At 27.6% G+C, this 13,089-nt stretch overlaps 1 protein-coding gene across 10 annotated transcripts in view; it reads left to right on the top strand.

The window, feature by feature from the left end:
• The window catches only part of LOC130672164 (SH3 and multiple ankyrin repeat domains protein 2-like), a 216,854-nt gene that overhangs the window by 73,545 nt on the left and 130,220 nt on the right, over positions 1–13,089 (top strand). The window lies entirely within an intron of this gene.

Here is a 13,089-nt window from a genome sequence, read left to right as displayed (position 1 = left end):
GACTTAAAAATGATAAATTAATCATTGATAATTACACCGGAAAAAAATTGTAGTCGCTACAACAGCAGCTGTAGTTGAGGTTACTACAAGTTGGAGTAAAGCATTGCTGACTCCAACTTGGAATAACCTCAACCACATGTGTAGTAACGCCAACTACAATCATCAATGCTCACTACAATATTTAGTTGTCAGTACTATTTATGTAGTATCCTTTACTACACGGCTGCCCAATTTCAAAACACAGTAAGTGACAAATTTTTTGAAATCGATTTTTTAGTATTTTTAGTTCCAGTGGAATCTTGTAAACATGATTCGATGCATATTTCAAAAATTTTATTTTTGTCAGTTACTGTGTTTTGAAGTTAAGCAGCCGTACAGATTGGAGTACCCGCTACTACAATATTTTTCTACAATATTTTGTTTGGAAGAACGACAATTTTCTTTGCGTGAATTCAATTTTATTTTTCCCGCTAATTTATTCTGCTAAGAAACTTGAATCATAGAAATCTGGTCCGAAATTTTATATAATAACATTAATATATAATTGTATGGACAAATAGTCTTGGGATTCATATATAAATTGGTAAATCTGTCGTATCCTTAATTTTTGAAACAATATAATTTTTTTTTGTACGGTAAAAGACCTAGTACCCGATCAAGGAACTAGTACCCGGTCACTGCATGAATTTTTATCCTTGTATTTAGTAAAATTTAGTAAACATAGATGTACAAATACTTGAGAAACCGAGTACTAGTTCCCTGATTGGATACTAGGTCTCTTATCGTATTTGAAATACAATTCAACTTCTGATATTTGAAAAATAAAGTTACTTTTTTATTCAAAACCGTTTAACACCGGAAAAATTTTAACACCGCGGCAGTGTTATTTTAACACCATTTTCGGAGTAAAATTTAACACCAGCAACCTTAACACCAGAATAGTGTAGACTTGCACTGAGAGAAAAATAACTTTTAGAAATACTGTATTTGCTTCTTAGAAAAAATTATGCCATTGAAAATTTTCAATCTTATATATTTTTACTGCAGAAATTTGAAGATTTCAGTCAAAATAATTTTTTTAATCGAAGGAATCTGAGCTCAAATTAAGATCTACTAAACTTCTTTTTTTTTTGGGTACTGTAGATAAGTTTCGATTTCTCCTGTCAAGAAAATTATTCTTTAATCTAAATATGGAATGACCAATGCAATCATTTTTATTGATCTACTTGAAAAAATATTGTTTTTACAAAAGCTAATTTTTTTTCTTCCGTGAACGCCGGTTTTTTATTACAATGCTTGTGACATTATTAACTAACCAAATAAAGATATTTAATTTATTAATGAAAAATCAATTGTCTCGAATTAATATTAATCGAGCATTGAAATTGTATTGAATAATAAATCTACGAGTTAACATGCATTTTATTAGCGTAAAAATACACAATGAGTAGAGTTACAAGTTTAATATATATATATTACATAATAATATCGAGTTTTTACACACTAGATAACCGCGGTTTTACGTAACACACGTTCACCACATAAGTACTGTAATCTTTATCCTGTTTATACAGGAGAGCATATCCAATAATCGTTTACGTTAATATGTGGGTAAGTAGGTAGAGGTGTGGGTTGTCAATTCGATCAAGTTTAGTCCTTACGAATAAACAAATTTCGCCATAACAATATTAAGTTTCCGTAATTTTCATACTTTTTTTCCACTACAATTGGCATGTATTAAATCTATTTTTTATCAGTTGCTTAATTTTATCATCTTACATAAAAATCTAAATTTTTTTTTATCTATAAAAATATTATTTTTCATAATTTATATACACGGTAAAAAATTGATTCATCAATTAAAATAAAAATTAAAGTGCTATAATTATATGAGAATTTATAAAAATGATGGATTGCAAGATAAAAAAATGAGTGCATTAAGCAATAATTAATTGATGAGCTATACGCTAAATTAGTATATATTTTTTTATCCGTCATAAATTATTATAAATTTAAAGTTATACGTGTTTTTATAATACGTAAATTAATTCTTATATTAAATTACATTTAACATTAAATTGAGTTTAAAATTAGTTAAACCCAGTAAGTCCGCGCGTTGCAACGCGATATTTTGCTGCACCGTTCCCATGGCTATTAATCTGCAATTCCAGACGTCAGAGTTTTAGAACACGCAATCTAGAGAATATCCGGATGAAGATTATTAGTTTCTCACGAAAACTAGTGCTAACAAAAAATTATTTCGTCTAGTTTCATATCAGCCTTGACCTTTTAGCATATTGATATTAATTAGACACTCCCAAAAAAAAAAATCAATGCTTCGAAGTAATAAATCATAATTAATTTTATTAAATAATAATTCAAATTTTATTTTAAAATAAAACGGTTTATGTAACTCATATCGAAAAGTACGCCGCTAACCAGCTAAAGAACCTCATAAAATTGTGTATTAAAATACAATCCTTTCTGATTGGTCATAAGTGTCATTTAATATATATTAAATCACTCATACTTATATTAACCACTGAATTTGAGTGAAAGGGTGGAGTATATCCCTACTCAATAATTCAAGCCAATAACTGATCTATCAGCTTTCTCTCTTATGACGTCACTTTGAATTTAGCTTCCTTATTAACATGGCCAAAATCTCTAGACTGCGCATGCGCATTTAATTAATCAGCGCATGCATGCGTAGATCAATGCAACGTCAGCTGAATGTTATAACCTTACATATTTTTATTAATTGATACGACATAACTCCAATGTTAGCTTTTTTTATTGAGTTAAGTTTTTTGAACTGAATAGTATTAAGCAAAGTATCCAATTTTATAAAGTAGTAATCCTTATTAATAACAATGAAGTCAATTATTTATATAACTCTGACTGTATGACACTGACTTTAGACAATTAACGGCGTTTTTTTTCGTGCATTCATTTCAATTATACGTGTATTCTTATTTGTTTTCATTTATAAATAACATTTATTTTTGAATATATTAAAATTATGTTTTCAAATATATAAATAATATATTGAAGTTATACGGAAATATATGAAATCATATAAGAGAAAACATATATAGAAATATAATAAAATCTGCCAAAATCTATATATAGTTCTATATAAGATTTCATGTATTGTCACATATATTTATATCTGTAACATATATTTTTTAATATATGTTTACCATATATGATATTTTCATGCGGGTATATACAGTAGTAATAATTACATATATCTTAATTATCTTACATCATTCAGTTTCTCTAGATATAATTTCAACAATTATATGATTTATTAATTTTTCCCTGCGTCTTTTGTCTTAAAAATATCTTCCGGGTGTTGAACAATATTTTTTTTATTCCTTTGATGAAGCACGCGACTAATTTTCTGCCCCACTTGTTAACTTATTTTTACTCTCAATCTCACTTATGCAGTATACACGATATACCTTTGAGTATCTTGTGATACAAAACTGGTAATGTTAATTAGAATCACGACGAAAAATTAAAATGACTGTTACATTGCCGTGTGTTGTCGGCATCGTTTGGAGAAAGTGTTGGGAACAGTCTCAGACAAATAACTGTCACTCTTGTATTTATTCTTTGTCTATAACTTTCCATACCTTTTAACTTTAATATACCACATAGCTATATACCTCATTATTATAATTACGGCCATTAACGCCCACTAAGTTAAATATGTATAATCTCAAACATTCTTGGGTATTGTAAAAATAAATAGATTAGCTCATATAAATTTTTTTTTGTTATAAAATTGTAAGTTACTAACTTATAAATAAATCTAGACCGTAACTTGGTCACGCGTCATTAATAATTTAAACAAAAAAAAGTTTGCTAGGAAATAGTTTTTTATATTATTTAGTGCACTCGTTTTTTTAAAATCAAATATCATTAAATTATTTGAAATCATCTAAATTGTGATATATTAAATATATATGCACATCAAAAATTTTGGGAAAAAATTTGACAAAATTTAGTTTTTAACTTTCAAATTTATGAAATTTCTATTTTTTTGAAATTCAAATTAATAAAAATTAAATTATTCATAATGACAATTTTATTTCCAACGATCAATTTTGAATTTCTCATATTTAAGTTACCAAAATTTCATAATTAAAAAAAAAAAAGTCATTAAATATGATAGCAACGAAACTAATTATTTTTTTGTACGAAAGCAATTAAATAACATGAAATCAATTACTATTTGTTAACCTTCATCTTGTAAAACTAAAATAGACAACTTGTATGCAAAGTATTCAGTAGTTGAGTCTTCTTGGCAGACGTCACCCATTTCATTTCAAATGTCAAGTGCATCTGCATCGTAGGCAGCACAGATCTAACAGATACTTTTATTATTTTCTCTTTTTATACCTTTTTATGTCTATGTTTAAATAGATTATATATGTACGTAGACTTTGTCATTTCCGTAGCTTTGTAACAGAAATAGACTAAAAAAAAAAAAAAAAAAAAACTATTAATATATGCATAATATAAAGTTATATAGAATTATAATCTCTTAAAGAAAGTCAAGCTCTAATTTATATTTATTATAGAATACAGGTTCTTAATTTCCAATAATTATATTCAAGATTATGCGTAATCTAATAAATTCAATAATAAAGTGATCTTGCGGGAGTAGTTAGTAAGCAACACGATCGAATACATATTAAAATTGATGATCTTAGTAGTATAGTTACTTAACTTATAGTACATTGTGGTACAAGGGATGAAACAAAACGATTTCAGACCAGAGTGAAGTTGGCTGACATCACCCGCGGTCTGAACTCGTGTTTCATCCTGAGTTACACACTCGATTTTTCATGATTACCTGCATTGGAACTTAAAGTTTCATTGTCAGCAGCCAATCAGAAACAAGTTAATTTAAGACCAATGGTGTAATCAACTATTAGCATAAGCGTGAATTGTGATTTGAAATTTATAGTTAAGGGGTAACGGTAACCGATTTTCAATTCGATTTAATTCATGGACAAACATTATAAATCTAAAATAAAGAGTCTTCAGCGTTTTTTAAAACCTTAACAAAGAGCTAAAAATTTCGTATTTTCAAAAATTCTAATCCGTCTCCGAGAAAAATTGTTTTAAAATTCTCATTTACTCTACGAGTGCAACAAAGATAGTCCCGTTTATTTTTCTGAGTGTGAAAAAGAGGTCCGGTAGCGTATCCCCTTAAGCAGAAACTGTAAATACTATTTATTATTGACACTAATTTCTATAAAACAATCACAGTCAGAACTGTCATTTACGTAAATAAAATCAATGGTCTGAAATTACTAGTAACCAAATGACGAAATTCAGAGTTTAAATTGCGAAAGCCTTCAGTCAGCGGATAGAAAAATTATTTGTTTGTTCCCAAGGGATGAAATAAGTTCGTTTCTGCCCGCTGATTAAAGGCATTCACAATTTACGCGGCTGTTAATATTTGTTCGCGGCATTAGATTAAAGTATCTGAAGATCGGAACGTTTTTTGCGCAACGAAAATGAAAAAAATTTATGTGATTCTACTGATGCTTAGAGGGTAGTTCCGGAGGTTGGGGATTTCCTAAGATCTTCGACTAACATACCAGCATCCATATGCAAAACATTTCAGAAATCTAGTCATCCAATAGAGTTTTTACTTTCCAATTTTATATTTCATGACTGAAATTAGTTTGTCTCTGTTGGCTGTAGAGACACTGAAACTTGAAGTTTAGATGCTGGTATCATAAAATAATCTGTTAACTAAAAAGAGTTAATGTATCTCACGGTACCTTATGATAATACGACACCAACTTGCTGACTTGGATCGCGTTTGCATTCCTTTAGTCTTATCTTATTGTCATATGACACTGCAGTATCGTTAGAAATATTCCTCTTATATCTTGTTGGTATCAGCTTCTTATAATTATTTCCCATGGTTAACTCTTAACGTACATCCAATCTTGTTCTATCCTCATGTTTAATAAAACAAAACTTTTATTAAATATGATACTAGGATTAGATTTAACTATAAAAACAATATTTTATTTGTTGGCATTTATTCAAATGATTTATTTATAAATTTATTATTTATTATGTATTACGATGCGCATTAAATAAACATAAATTATATTATATAAGTATCGTAAATTAAAAGTATGCATAGATTAAATATAATGTAAGTGAATTTAAACTGTCTCGTGACCTCTTTAAGCATCAGACTTTTTTTCTTTTTTTTTCAAACCAATTAGTTTAAATCTAATATGGCTTCAAACCGCTAGGAAGTATAACTTTACTGTTATATTTTTTATTTTTTTATATATATTTAGTAGGTTTTAATTAAGTTACATATATACAATAGCAATATATACACATCAAAAAGAAAATATAATACTTTTACTAATATGTTTAGTTTTTGAAAATGATCAAAAACATAGGGGAGGAGGGGACAAAGTAGGCCCCTTAAAATTTTCAAAATTTCTAAAATTATGGCGGCAAAGTGGGCCCCTCAAAATAAGTATCAAGGGTCTAAAAAGAAGTAAACCCGTAAAAAAAATTAATGACATTATAATTATTTTCCTTAAGGGGCCCATTTTGCCCCCCCTCTCCCTTAATACTTTTACTAACATATGTTTAGTTTTTGAAAATGATCAAAAACTTATACTTAGTAAAGAATTGATCAAAATGATGCAAAAAATTTTTGATTAATTGTAATTATGGTATTCGTTAATTTATTTGAAGCTGTGAAAAAAAGTATTTATTATTTTCTGATCCTAGAAAAAATTTCCTTGCTCTATTGACCTTCAAAATTCAAACTTCATAAATATGGACTTGAGTAAATTTGAACCTATAGTAAATCGATTTTTGGAGACGTATACTGAAAAAAAAAACTCGTGTAAATACAATATTTTTTTTAGCAAAATTTACAATTATTGTGACGTTTAGGGTAAAGGTACCGTTTCTGGCCAGTTTTGAACACTTGAAAAATTTAAATAAAATAATTTGAAAGAAAACTCAAAAACGTAATATATTTTTCAAATTTATATAAAGGTACTTTTATTCCACTACTAAAATAAAAATTTTATTTCACACTTTTTCATTGATTAAAGTCTTACATGTCCGAAAATAGAACAGTGGCCGTAAAAGGTACTTCTACCCTATTTATGCGTAAAATAATATGATAGTTTTTATCACGTAATAAATAATAATAGTTGAAATATTATCTATAGATCGATGCATGAATAAAGTTATATAGAGGCTGTATGTAGAAATTCAGATTAAATAAAATCATAGAATATTGAAAAATGAAAGGTCAACTCCGGTCTAGAGGCAAATCGTATTTAATAGCCTATATTTTTTCTCCTCAATATGATATCAATTATTAGTCATAAATTTAGTCAATATATCAGTTTTTGTCAGTTCAGTGGCCAGCATTCTTCACTTTTCCATGGAAGTTATGGAAATATTTTTATATTAATAGATTATAAATAAGTTATGTAACGCAAGTCGAAGGAACGTCGCTTCGAATTTATCTCGAATAAATAATTTCCATATTCAATATCAAAGTAAATTTTTCCATGCCGTTCAGATAAAATTATATGCATAAATATGTTTATACAAATACATGTAGATTCGAATATTGATTGTCAATATGTTATCCGATATTGATAATCTATAAGTAAGATCAGTAATTTCACCTCATTAATTATTCAAAATAATTTCATTGAACGAAAGTGAATTTCCTTCTTCTTTTTTTTTTTCTTTCAATTAAAAAATTATTAATATGGATAAAGTTTTACATAAATTTTAAAGTCACTGGAAATTAATTTTATAAAGTTTTTGCCGTAATATTCTTGGAAGCAATTTGCTGAAAATAAATACCGCGAGTATATTTTTAAGTCTTTGTCTAATTTTTTATTTTATAGCTTAATATACATTTTTGCCGTAATACATTTCATTTAAACTTTCATTCCGCAAGCATCGAGACTTGAGACGCCATTTCTATACTACAACGCTTCCGTTATACAAGTACTCAAAAACATGCATACTATTTTATCTTTTAGTCTTTACTTTCTTTTTTTTCTTTCTGTCTTTCTTCCCTTCTTTCTTTACGCTCATTCCACCACAATATTTTTTGTCCACGTTGATTTTACACTTTCGTAACACTCTAAACTCAGTAGGTGCAAGCTATGAATTTTACACCGGATGTTACTTATTTTTATTTTTTTTCTCTGTCAGAAACTTAAAACTCTTATAAAGACTCAAATTTCAACAAAATTATACCGAAAGAATAAAAAATAAAATAAAATAACAATTATATTACCGCTTCTCATTCATCAAAGGAAATATAATTGTAGTAATAATATTTTCTGGTTTTTTTTTTTTTTTTATTATTACAATCCGTTACGTTATTTCGCGCTGAGAAACCAACTAATCTGAGAGCAATAAAAAGCTTGAAAAAACATTTTTAAAAATAATCGTGCTGTAAATACCGGTTAACTATCCACCAAAATATTGGGCCTTAAGAACATTGCGTGCATCTCGTAAAAAATTATTGACTGTTAATATAAAATTTAAAATAATATATAACAATTTTTTCGTTGAAAAAATTCACGAGTTAGTTGTGTAGTTGAAATCATTTATACTCATCACAAATTTACTTATAGTAATCTTAAATATGTAATAGATAAGACTTACAACTGAACCGTTTATTTGAGAAACTCCATAAGTCATGTATCTGAAGATCGGAACGTTTTTCGCGCAATGAAAATGAAAAATTTGTATAATTTACTGCTTAAGTAGATTTCTTACTTTTCATTTTGTTTTTTGATTTTCGTTTCACGAAAAACGTTCCGATCTTCAGGTACATCATAAGTCATGTTTTTTTCGAAATTGAGTTTTTTGCATTTTTGGGTTCTTTGGATGTCCCTCCATACCCGGAAAAGAATAAATAGTAAATGCAACATGATGCAGTCTTGGTAAATAAACATGATGAAATCATGTTGCATCCTTATGATTTGTCATGTTTCGGCTACATGAAAATCATGTTGCTGTCACATGATTTTTCTCATGCTACCGCAACATGATTGTCATGTAGCCGAAACATGACAAATCATGTAACCGAAATATGACAAATCATGTTTATTTACCAAGACTGCATCATGTTGCGTTTACTATTTATTTTTTTCCGTGTAGGAATCAATAAAAATATGCATCAAATCAGCATTTAAAAAAAAATTAATGGGGTGACAGCAATTTCATTTAATTGAGAAACCCCACAAGTCAATGACTCAAATAAACATATGCAGTTTTAGTTTTACAGAAATAATTTTTTTTTATTTTTTATTTGAAATTCGCGCTTTTTTGGGAAATTAATTTCAAATGTTGTTTTACTGTTGACTGTTGTATGACTAATTAAAATGTTTAAATAAATTATAATTTTTTGTAATTTCTGAGTTTCAGAGTTCAAATACAATTTTAATACTTCATTTTATCAGTGTAATAAATTATTTGAGTGGAAACATTTAAAAAAACAATGATTTTATAACTTTTTTTTCCGTTTGGTTGAGAAACCCCATAAGTCAATCAACTTTAAATAATTTTTTTAAGTAGTTTCAGTTAAAAAATTAAATTTTTCTTGTTGGAATCTTTTTCAGAGACGCTAACATTATTGTATTCAATTATTTTATTATTATTTTAATGTCAAGTTTTTCCAAAAAAATGTTTTTTGTTTCCTGAAAAATTTTGTTTTCTTGACTTATGGGGTTTCTCAAATAAACAATTCATTTATTATTAGAAAATTTATTGCCGGCTAATTGTGTTGAATTTTATTTTAGTGATGAGATCTAAACATATTCTCAAATATCACTTGTGTCATATTAAAAATGAAATATTGTCGTCTATGCTAAGTAAAAAACATTATATAACAAGGCCTATATATATACGATAACAAAAATATACATTTATAAGCTATAGTACTTAATTATGTTAACGTCCACCCACAATTTCGGATATGTTTTATTCATAAAATATTAAAATTTTGTTGTCAGTTTGACGATTTGTGATGTAAGAATTTTTTCGGTGATTTATTTATAAATCGATACACTGAAAAAAATAATCGCTAGCTGCTAGCGATTTTTTTCGTTAGCAGCTAGCGATTTTTAATCGTTAGCTGCAAGCGATTATTTCGCTAGCGGCTAGCGATTTTTTCTTTAGCAGCTAGCGATTAAAAATCGCTTGCTGCAAGCGATTATTTCGCTAGCTGCTAGCGATTTTTTCGCTAGCAGGTAGCGATTAAAAATCGCTTGCTGGAAGCGATTTTTTCGCTAGCTGGAAGCGATTTTTTCGCTAGCAGGGAGCAATTAAAAATCGCTTGCTGGAAGCGATTTTTTCGCTAGCGGGTAGCGATTAAAAATCGCTTGCTGGAAGCGATTTTTTCGCTAGCTGGAAGCGATTTTTTCTTTAGCAGGGAGCGATTAAAAATCGCTTGCTGGAAGCGATTTTTTCGCTAGCTGGAAGCGATTTTTTCTTCAGCAGGGAGCGATTAAAAATACTGTTTTTTTCATTAAAATATATATATATATATGAATATATATATATATATATATATATATATATATATATATATATATATATATATATATATATATATATATATATGAATATATAAATATATATTTATATATATGTATAAATATATATGAATATATAAATATATATTTATATATATGTATAAATATATATGAATATGTATATTTATAAATTTATTTAACTGATAAAAATAGTATTTTTAATCGCTCCCTGCTAAAGAAAAAATCGCTTCTAGCAAGCGATTTTTATTCGCTCCCTGCTAAAGAAAAAATCGCTTCCAGCAAGCGATTTTTAATCGCTACCTGCTAGCGAAAAAATCGCTTCCAGCTAGCGAAAAAATCGCTTCCAGCAAGCGATTTTTAATCGCTCCCTGCTAAAGAAAAAATCGCTTTCAGCTAGCGAAAAAATCGCTTCCAGCAAGCGATTTTTAATCGCTACCTGCTAGCGAAAAAATCGCTAGCAGCTAGCGAAATAATCGCTTGCAGCAAGCGATTTTTAATCGCTAGCTGCTAAAGAAAAAATCGCTAGCCGCTAGCGAAATAATCGCTTGCAGCTAACGATTAAAAATCGCTAGCTGCTAACGAAAAAAATCGCTAGCAGCTAGCGATTATTTTTTTCAGTGTAGTAAATTTAAATTATCAAATCCATGACAAACCGCTGTTTTGGGTAACTTAATTTTATTATGTGTTAATCTGATGACAGCGATAATGATGAAAGATTTGAAAAATTATTCAAATTATTTATGAATTTACTTTTATTATAATTGTTTTATTTATTCACTCGTTAATTATTATTTCTAAATTTATCTCTATTTCACTAGCAAGGTGGTTGTTGCTACATATACATATTCTATATATATATATAGAGATATATATATTTGTATTGTACAAATATAGTTTATCTGTTATGAAGCAGTTGTTAGTCTAACATAGTGCAACTTGTATAAACAGATTATAGAATTAGACATTTAATTGTGTATATGTATACTGTAGAATATGTATGAACTCAAAACATGATAATGCGAGAATAAATTTATGAGATAATGATATGCGTATATATAATTAAATTTTAATTAAATTATTATAAATTCAAAATACCGATCGTGATTATGTTTATTTTAAATTTATTGCTTATAAAAATATTTTTTTTTTTTTTCAAATTTAAACAAATATAGATGTTAAAAATTTTATTAATTTAAAAAACCTCAAAACACGTGTGAAAAAAATTCGTTTAAAAAATATCGCAAAAAAAGTTCGACAGTTATAGCTTTTAAATTCAAGACAGGTTTGAACTTCAACAATATGAATAGAACTACATATGTACATCTACTGATCTTTTTGAATAACTTGCTTAAATTTAACACATATTGCTTTTGACCAACTTGGCATTACAAAATTTTTAGACATTATAATTATGGTTGTTGAAATTATTAAATTTGAACTTCGTTGAACTTTTTCCGAATTTTCAGGATTTTTATAATAAAAAAATCTCGTTGATTTAGAATTTTACGAGAACAAATTTTAACCCTCGGAGTACACACCTCCGAACTTTCGGAGTACACACGGGGTCAAATTGACCCCACTTCACTTTTGAAGAGCAATATCTCAAAAACTATGCATTTTATCGGAATGCAGGTCATGACGTTTTTTGTAGGTAAAACAATGCTCTTTCGAATACAACTATCATTATTTTGAATTAACTAATTTTTAACGCTGAAAAAATTAATTAAAACCAAACCTAACGAGAAATATTTTAGGATAAAAAGTCTGGGGTCAAAATTCCCCCCAGTGTACTCCGAGGGTTAATTCAGATGAGAATGTTTTTAAAACATTATTCTCAAAACGCATTTTTAAGACATTTTTTCCTCGTTAAAAAAAAAGTTAAAAAATCTCAAATTTTCGACCTTTATATTGGAAAGAAAAAATGTAGTAAAAGTACGTTTTAAAATCATTCTTATCTGGTTTAAAATTCGTCCACTTAAAGTTCTAAATTTGCTACATTTTTTACTATCAAAATTCTAAAAGTTTAAATTTATAAGTTCTACATGTCGAACTTTTTTTGAATCTCTTTTGAACGAATTTCTTTTTACGGGAGTATTGATATGGTAATAAATAATTTATGAGCTCTATAGATTTGTATCTAAATTGTTTAATAGCCAGATAATGGTAACGGAAGTTATTGAAAACGTCGCTAAAATAAATTAAATAAATTTTGTCAATTTATATTTCAATAAATTTATCGGAGTATGACCTAGTTTATCAACACCCTACGTTATATAGTTATTTATAAACCTTTTTCATAGCGAGTTTAACTTTATAATATGAGTTTTATGTAAATAGATCTAGTAACGTTAGCAGTTAACACGAACAAAAAAATATATCTTTATTAGTTATACCGATAAAAATACATAATTAAGTATTCATTTACCACAATTAAATTTTTTTAATGGAATATCATTAATACTTTTTTTTTACACGGCTTCAA

The sequence above is a fragment of the Microplitis mediator genome, chromosome 7, assembly GCF_029852145.1.
Source record: "Microplitis mediator isolate UGA2020A chromosome 7, iyMicMedi2.1, whole genome shotgun sequence".
NCBI lineage: Eukaryota > Metazoa > Arthropoda > Insecta > Hymenoptera > Braconidae > Microplitis > Microplitis mediator.
The sequence above is the reverse complement of the archived record's forward strand: the minus strand, read 5'-3'. Positions and strand labels throughout refer to the sequence as shown.